Source organism: Spermophilus citellus (assembly GCF_964194105.1).
Source record: "Spermophilus citellus genome assembly, chromosome: 1".
NCBI lineage: Eukaryota > Metazoa > Chordata > Mammalia > Rodentia > Sciuridae > Spermophilus > Spermophilus citellus.
Window position 1 is genome coordinate 64,430,166 of NC_138182.1, and position 9,373 is coordinate 64,439,538.

At 36.3% G+C, this 9,373-nt stretch overlaps 1 long non-coding RNA gene across 1 annotated transcript; it reads left to right on the forward strand.

The window, feature by feature from the left end:
• Nucleotides 1-731: 731 nt before the first annotated feature.
• LOC308645661 lies at nt 732-9,123 on the forward strand. Its single transcript, XR_014021262.1, has 3 exons — nt 732-952; nt 2,631-3,203; nt 7,750-9,123. It is a non-coding gene; the product is annotated as an uncharacterized lncRNA (long non-coding RNA).
• The last annotated feature ends 250 nt before the right edge of the window (nt 9,124-9,373 follow it).

The following is a 9,373-nucleotide window of genomic DNA, read 5'->3' on the forward strand; positions in this document are numbered from 1 at the left end:
GCAAGCAAGGAGGACTTGAGAAGGAGAGCAGGAGGAGCAGAGAGCAGGGTGCTGTGCGAGAAGGCTAAAACCTTCAATGCAGAGAATCTCCCTCAACTTTTTCAGACGCTGGCAGTAGTTTAAAAGATCTTGAAGGAGGTTTGGATCTAAGGAGCCTTCTGGAGGCCAGTGATTGCCATTATCCAGTGGATATGTAGGCCAATCTTGGGTACAGAATTTGATTAAAAGTTTGGGCTTGATGTCTGGTGTGAGGGAGAGTGTGGCCAGATTTTTTATTAAACATTTGAGAGGTGAGGCTTCAGGTACAGACGAAGAGGTGCCCATAGTCACAGGGAGAGATGGAAGAGAGAAAGAGAGAATAAGCGTAAGTGAGAGAGACAAAGGGAAAACCCGGGCTGGAATGGCTTCTGGGAAGCCCAGGGCGAACGGGGATCAGGTGGGCGTCCCCAAAATGACCAGCCGTCGCCAGGAACTACAGAGGGCACTACCAGATCGTCACCAGTGAAGTGCGATCTGTGAGACACAATGGGGTCGGAGCCACGGGCAACCTGACATCAGGAAAGTTTTCGACCGCAGTGGAAAAAGTCAGTAATGAAAACAGAACTCAGGCTCCGGCGGAACACAGTCCCAGGCCGGGAGTTCAGTTTTCCCTGAGTAGAAAGGCCAGACACAGTAGTCCCGCAGGAAACAGCAGCGGCGGCAGCAGCAGCAGAGGAGGAGGAGAAAAAAAAAACATAGAACCTCTCGTGTAAACTCAGAAGCCTCACGCCCCAAAGGGAAATGGATCACCAGAGGGTCCACTGCGACCAGTAAAGGTCTTAGTGGTGTGAATTCCCTCCCCCCACCGGGCGTCTGGAGTGTGCCAGACGATCACGGTCACAGTACCAGCTTTTAGCCCGAAGGGAGTTGGCGAGCCGGGGTCAAGGGAACCTTACCTACAGTCGGATCAATGGTGAGTGCAGGGAAGCTGGCGTCTGAAAACAGCGGACCAGGGCGGAGAGTCTTCGGCGGAGCAGGGGATGGGGCTCTTGTTGGAAAGAGCTCACCCGTCTCCTCACACGGGGCACCAGAATGAAAGAATTCCCCACGCAAAGACACTTTGCCGGGAGAATTCCAATTTTATTGCAAAAAGCTGTGTGCTTATATAGAACTAAAGGGGAGATGGTAGGGCTTAGATAAATGGCAGGCCACCCGTTTATTGGCAAGTTCTTCCAGATATCAGCTCCCGCACCCAGGAATTAGTTCTCATTGGGGCTAAGGTTCCCCGCCAGCGAGATTTGAAATTGGCGCCGGCGGGAGAGTTCACAAGGGCGGGAACTTTTCACACCACTGCAGAGAAGAAGAAGGCAGGAAGAAGTCCTTAGGCGCCATTTTGGGGTTTTTTTCTCTGGGGTATGGCTGCCGTTTATACTTTTCCCAACGTCTTTTAATTAGAATCCCATAATGTATATATTGGTCAATTTTATGGAATTCCATAAACTTTTGTTCTCCCCGCCCCACCCTATTTTCCTCTAACTGAATAATTTCCATTCTCCTGCCTTCAAATTTGCTGATATATTCTTCTGCTTCATCTAGTCTGTAGTTGAATTTGTCTCGTGAGTTTTTCAGCTCAGTTATTATTTCTTTTAAGCTTGAATTGGTTTGGATTTAATTATTTTCCTATTTTTGTTGAAATTCTTACTGTGTTTATGACTTTTTCTCTTGACCTCAGCATTTTTATGAAGATTATTTTGAATTTTTTTTTAAGAGAGAGAGAGAGAGAGAGAAATTTCTAATATTTATTTTTCAGTTTTCGGTGGACACAACATCTTTATTTTATTTTTATGTGGTGTTGAGGATTGAACTCAGCGCCCCATGCATGCCAGGTGAGCGCGCTACCACTTGAGCCCCTGAATTGTTTCTAAAGTAAATTATATATTTATATTTCATTAGGGCCATTTTTGGGAGTTTTGCCTTGTTTCTTTGTTTGGAAGATATTCACCTATTTCATCATCATTTTTGAATTTGTTTTATTTGTGCAATGGACAAACCAGGCTTCTCCCCCAGTCATCTAGACTGTGCTCATACAGGAAAAGTCTTCAACCAGTCAGTATATCCAGAAATCCTTGGGATCTTTCAAATGTTGTGTACTGACCCAATCCGGATTTCTTTATTTCTTCTTATCCGCAGGTACCTAGGGTTCTCCAAGTCCAAACTGTGTACTAGAACAAATTAAACTGAAACATGTTTCTTCAGTGGGTCCAGAAAAGGTGGATCACCTTTCTTTACTGAAGGAGAAAATAAAAATTAGACTTTTTTTTCCCAAATTTATTCATTTTGTGATCAGCTAGGTGTAATAGTGGCACCCTTTCTCCATAGAAAATCTTAAGTTTCTCCAGAAACCCTCACCATAATTGTCCTCAGATTCTGAGAAAAACAAAAAATTTGCAAAAGAATTTTCAGACATAGAGTATGCTTATGCTTGGAGCCCTAGAGCTCAATCAGAAAATAACCCAAGGCCTTCACAGAAGTATTTGCATTTTAATAGACAATAGTCAGGTCCTGCAGAGCTAGTAAGCAGGAGGGAATGTGGGAAGAACTCTCCACGTCCTGGGCACTGATTTACAGAGTGTCCTTGATTGTGTTTCCAGGGCTGGGTTCCACTGTTCTGGAGAAACCTGCTTTTGTGTGAACTTCTGCAGATTGTGAGCCTCCGAGTCCCTCCTCTACACACTGAGTATGAAGTTCTGAAACTTTCTAAACTCGGGATTCAGAGAGATTGAAGGACTGTAGCAAAAGCCCCCCTTCTGAACCTGGCTGCAGCCTATAAACCTGCTTCCTGCTAATTCTTGGGTGTCCAGCCTCTTCTGTCCCACAGCAGGAGGAAGAGCTATTTGAATTTCCTGTCCAAATCTTCTCTATTCTCACCAGCCTTCAGACAGCAAGATTATGCCAGATTTTGTTGGTCCCTGAAGGCAGGCAAGATGAAAGCAAATTCTTTGGGCAGCTCCCCCAAAAGTTGAGGCTTTGACTATAAGGACTAACTCTTTCCCACCCTGGGAAGAAGTTGCAAACTGGAATTTTTTCTCCACTTCCTCTGGTAAATTGGAAGAAAAAGCTATAATGACTTCCAGGCAAAGCTAAACTACTGTCTTTGTTTCCCTGACCCCCAAGGGGATGGATTGTGTTGGTCATCTCAGTGCGTGAAGACTAGCAGAACAAAAGTAAGTTTTCTGAGAATCTCCCATAGAAAACTTAAGATGCTAATCATACAGACCAACTTTTCCTCAGAACTAAGAGAAGTTGAGAACTGGAGATTTTCTTCCCAATCTTATGACCCTGGCCAAGGGTAGAGTTTCTGGTGCAAATATGTCCCAGATCTCCCTACTAGCCATGATGACCCTGGTTTCACATTTTTAATTTCAAGTATACTCATGAAAATAAGATATAAGCAATGCCAGGAAACAAAATATTATATCAAATTGTTAATGTAATGTCTGTTAAAAAAAAAAAAAAGAAGAAGAAGAAACCCAAATCTCAAAGGAAGGCTATCCTTAAGCTATTAAAAAGGAAAAAAAAAAGTAACTGAGATACAAATTCAGTCTTTTAATTTTTTTCTGCATTTATCACAAAGGGTATTTGCCAGTGAATTATTTCTGAGTCAGTGTTTGCCATGGATCAAGGACTTCAGAGCTGTTTGTTTTGGCAGCTTTTTCCCTCTCTCTCCTCCTTCTCTCCCTCCTCTTAGTGCTCTTCCTTCATTTTTTTTATCCTTCATCTTGTTCTGGCTACCTTTTCTTTGGTGTATACATATAATTGTCATGTCATACTTTTCATCTTGTTTGTGATTAACCCTAGAAGATACTTTTATTAGAATTTACTTGGCCCTTACATCTATGAGAACTTTAATCTAAACCACTTTTAAAAAAAAAAAAAGACTGAGGAAAGCTTCATTTTGAGTTGTTAAGGTTTTCTTTCTTTTCTGATATCGTGTTAATTTTTCCGGTATGATTAACTATATTGGTGTGGCTTGTATCTTATTTCGATAAGAGGGTGCTTAGCATTGTGAATTGTTGTTTTAATTTCTTTCTTTTAATTTTGATTCTCTGTATCTTATGCTTCCATCAATGAATATAAAATTAGGTTGGCCACAACTCTTATTTTATCAGTCTCTTCTCCCATTTGACCTTTCTCTTCTCACTCAAGATGAGAATCCTTGATGATTTACTTCTTTCCAAATTAAGGACATTGGAAACTGTCACAATTTTTTCTTTTCCCTCTCTAGTCTGTATCCTTGAGAATCAAGTTTAGGTTGAGAAATGAGCCTTATCTCTTAAAAAAAAAACAAACTTTTATTTCTTTTGCTGTGGCCTTCGAAGTTTTATACCATAAAGTTGCACCATTCCTCATATAGATGGTACTCATGTTTTTTTTTTCCCCTTTACTACTATTTTTAATTTATACTGTTAGATACTGGAGCAAGAAATATTTATGATCCAATTTATTCTCCTAGCTTTCCAAGAAAGTTTCTTCTCAAACTACAGATTAATAATTAATTTTTTTGAAAGCTCGGTCTCAATTTGATTTAATGTAAAAATTCTAGCCTTTTTCTTTCTTTCTTTTTTTGACACTGGAAATGACTTTGTTATTGGATGTTCAACTGCAATGCTTCCTGACTCATGACTTGGATAGTATGGCATTGTGGGGTTAGCATTCAGGTGACATTAATTTCATCTTAGGTTAATTTTATGGGAAATTAGAGGTGGAAAAACTTCTTTGGAAAAGGGCTATTCTTGTTTTCAGTTTAAAATAATATAAAAAATACTATTAATTATGCAACACCAAGAGACATACTGTATAATATTTTTCCGTACAGTAAGAACCCATGATTAAACATTGTGAGTTTTTCATATGCAGAATGATGTACACACAATGGCATAAATAATTAGGCAATTTGCCTAATATATAGTGATTTTATTTAGGACTGCAATGTTCATGTGTAGTTACCAATCATAATCAAGTCCAAAACTTATTGTATATTATTATAATTCAAGGTATTGATATAGTTTCAAGGTCTAAAAAAATACTTGGATAGAAAATCACATGTGTTACTCTAGTAAAACTGAATGTTAAAAATTCTGTTCAGTATTTTAAATATAAACTGCCTTTTGAAGCATTGAAATTACTCTGAATAGATTTAATATGGTACTTTTTAATGCAATGAGGGCATTATATATTTTGTGAAATAAATGTAGAATAAGTTTAAAAATAAATATATGGCATCCATTTACAATACTCCAGTGAAATACATGGGTGTTTCACTACATGTTTCACTGACAAAAAGTAATCACATAAATCTACACACAGCTGCAATTTAGTGAAATATGCAGTTTTCTGTTTTCTATTACTGTATACAGTATAAATTCTTCTGTCGGGAGACAGATTGTGACAAATTTGCAAACAGCATCTGTATTCATACATTTGAAACATTAATTTATCCAGCAATAAAAACTTTGATTTCCCAAAAGGAGAGTCATGTCTGAGAACTAATGCCTATTTCTGAGACTTAACTGAGTTTTCAATGTTAGTCATTTTCTCATGAGTTACGCGCTCCCATGGAAAAATATACAACTTAACAGCAAGTTCAGAGAGTTAAAAGGGTCACACAAAACATAAATCTGTATGCCTAGTTTATGTATGTGTATAATTCATATAAATAAATTTTTGACTACCTACACTTTCCATTGTGGAAAATGCTTTTGTTAGCAACAATATCAAAAGAATAACAAGGAAAGCTCTAGAATACATATAATAAATACAACGCTTATGTACTACATTTTTTGAAATGATAAATATTGCTCTGGGCATAATAATGAAACTTTTTGAAACAGAAAAATAAGGCCTATATTTATTGACTATTGTATGGTTTATTTCTAGAAATATTATTTTTAAATGAACAATGTGGAATTGTAGAAGAACAATTGTAGGTATTTAAGGTGCTTTTTATTTTAAAAAATTTCTTAGACATTTCTCTGTCATTCAACATGAGACAATTTCTCTCAGTTTTATAAATAAGGCTGTAGATTATAATCTTTACAATAAGATAATAATTTCAATTAGTTAATTTTTTGGTTTTGTTGCTTTTGTATTTTTTCCTCAGTATCAGTTGTTTATTTAGTTCATGTCTAAGATCTCCTTGAGACTATTTGATTCCTTATCATTCATCTTTTTCATTAAATCAGTACTTTACAAAGAAATGACATTCAAACCAATTTTAAAATTTCTTAATTATCATTATAAATTTCTCAGGAAATGACCAAACTTACCAAAACCTATGGGAGCAAACCTTTAACAGCATCCCACACTATCACAGCAGGATCAACCTTATCCTGGATTTCTATTTTTCCACAGTGTTCTTACAAACTTTGATCAAATCATTTTTAAATACATGCAAAAAATATTTTTAAATGATATACTATAAGGTTTTAAAATTCTAACAGCTTTCTCAGCTATTTGAATAGTGATGATCTGAAATCTGCATCCATGCTGCTTTTTTAATTAAAATTTTACCCAAAGGAAAACAGTATTTAACAGTTTGTGAGCTTACTCTCTCCAGAAATTGTGCAGTGAATTGTTTGCTCATACCATAAGGTGCTCTAGTGTCTTGGGCTTTTGCTTAACTGTCTGATCTCTTTTTTTTTTTTTTTTTGCTGCTGTTACACTTTTGACCTAATTTAATTGACAGAAGCAAAGGCGTTCACATTGTTTTCTGACTGATTACCTGAACAGGTAGTGAAAAAAATTCAAGCCACAAAGCTGGCTGAGACATTCATTTCAGTCACACTAAGTTGGCAAAGAGGGAGTATCACTCAGAGAACCCAAAGAAAGTTTACTTTGCGTGAAGGCAGTGACCCTGGAGAATTCTTCAACCTCCACGTTTATGAATTTCTCATTTTTAATTAATTTCTTCTTTCAAGTCAATACATTTTCATATATCATTGTCTCTGAACTGCTGTAGGGATAAAAATTCAGAATTGCTTCACTGTTGACATATGTGTTAGGTGAGCATGGCTCTCACCTTCTATACCTGAGGAGAATGTAATATTAGTGTTGTTTTTGAGATCCTATCCCTCATCTGTCTTTGCTGATTTCAACTCACTCTAAAAATCGAGGAATCAAGAGGGTTTTCTTTGTATTTCTTTAGTTTTGGTTGTTTTTCTCTCTTTGTAAACTACTTTTTCAACCATAAAGAGAATTAGAAAATAAACCAAATTATACTGTTTTTTCATAAAATTCCAACAGATCACTAACAGTCACGGGGGACACTACTGCATTATTTAGCTTCCTTCATTATGATATCAACCTTTAAATAGTTCATGTTTCAAAAAATAGAAGGTGAGAAAAAATTAATCAATCATGACAGAATTTTGCTATGAATGATAAGGTTAATCTTTTTAAATATATGGCTTGAATTGGAACAGTTGTATGTGTGGATTGAGTTAAGAAAATTTAGGAGCCTTTAGAAATGTGAAATTCTTTCTAAAAACATGTTCTAGAATAGGGTTATTACCTATACTTCCCTGAGAGCTGAGTAAGAGGTGATAATCTTTGGGACATGCATTAAAAGCACCTACTCTGGGCTTTCTGTAGCAGTAATAATGCTCCCACTTGGAACAGGAGGGTCATATCAGTTCATCTGCAACCAGCAGGTAAGAAGAGAGTGGGGAAAGGAGGTCAAATTCAAGCCTGTAATTTTCTAATCACCTACAGGTGGTACCCATGGTGGAGGATTAGCCATAAAAGAGAAGATAAGGGGATTGGGCTGTGGTTAATCCCTCTTGATTTGTAACTTCATAAATTCATTACTGTAAACATTTAGTCACCTGGTCTGCTGGCTTCCATTCATACCCATTGACAGACCTTTAGAGGCGGAAGGCCTGAAATTATACATTTTTATTCGCTTTAAGTCTGTGAAGTTAGTTGCTTTGAATGAATCAGAATGATATTAGGAAGCAGTGAGTAGCCCTAAAGTGAATTGGATTTGAATTCAGATGATCTCCTTACATCTTACGAGGTCTATATGATTGTTTCAAAATAACTGGTTACTCTGATCTTTTCCATTTTCTTAAAGTAAGGGTTTTGTGAAAATATGTTTGTTTTTTGATAGATGTCTAGGGTTTTTTCAATGCTAAAAATGATGGCTACTATTAGTAGTTGTTGTTGGTATTAAATTTAAACACAAAGAAGGTTATTTGTTAGGATGTTGCTGTAGGAAAAAAAGAAAGAGTCCAATAGAATTATACAGAAATAAAAGAAGTGGCATTCTCTGTGTGTATTCAGGAAGGATGGGAGAAGAGTTAATGATAAAATGTGAGAGTGATGTGTAATGATACAGACAGAAGAACAACAAGAGTAAGCATGTACAACATTGGAGAACAAGGAATCGTGATGTGGATTTTTTTATTCGTTTAAAAACAAAGTACTTCCAACAAAGCTGAGGTAAAGTGATGCATAGACCATGGTCAACAAAATTTAAACAGATGCAGCCAGTTATTTTCATATTAATATTCTTAGAATAATTATTTATCTGAGTCTCTTTTGAGGGAGATAAGAATGTGTTTTGATATTTTTTAATAAAGTCGGTGCTTTTGATTTGATCACCACTTAAAGTTCAACCAACATTTAATATAACTCGTTATTAATATTTTCTGAATCTTTTCAAGAAATAATTTTTAATTTACTGAAGCAAAAGTATTCTGAAACCAAACCAACACACCTTCTGTAAGAAACATTACTTATGATTAAAGAACAATTTAATTTTAAAGAATTTTAATAGGAGACAACTAAATTGTGGATTTTCTAAGTATCTATCAACAAGTAAATAGAAGTTCATAATGTTCACTTTCATAAAAAATAAAAGACTGCTTTTGTAAATGTCAATATAGAATGTCATGTTTGAGTGGACCAATGGAAGATTCTTTCCATGTATGGCACGTACATGCAGTATTGACACTTCAGTGCCACCCAGGCTATTTCATAAGTAGTGGCTGAAGTCTGAAAATTATGAAATGCTTTCTCCTTACTGTGATTGTCACTCCTGTTAACTTTGGCACATTTGGACCTGTTCTGTCTGCTTTTGGCATCATTCTTGTATTTTACCTTCCTAATGTTTTTTTTTTTTTTTTTTTTTTTTTTTTTTTTTTTTTTTTTTTTTTTACTTTTCCTGGGTCCTGCATCTTTTCTCTTTTCTTTTTCTTTTTTTCTTGGTAACATTACAATATCATCTTTGCCCAAGTATTGGATCAGTGTCTGTTCAGTTTTTGAACACCCAGTGTTCTGGCAATCACAGCACACTTTGGTCAGCAGGCAGGACAATCCAAGATTATGTCATTGT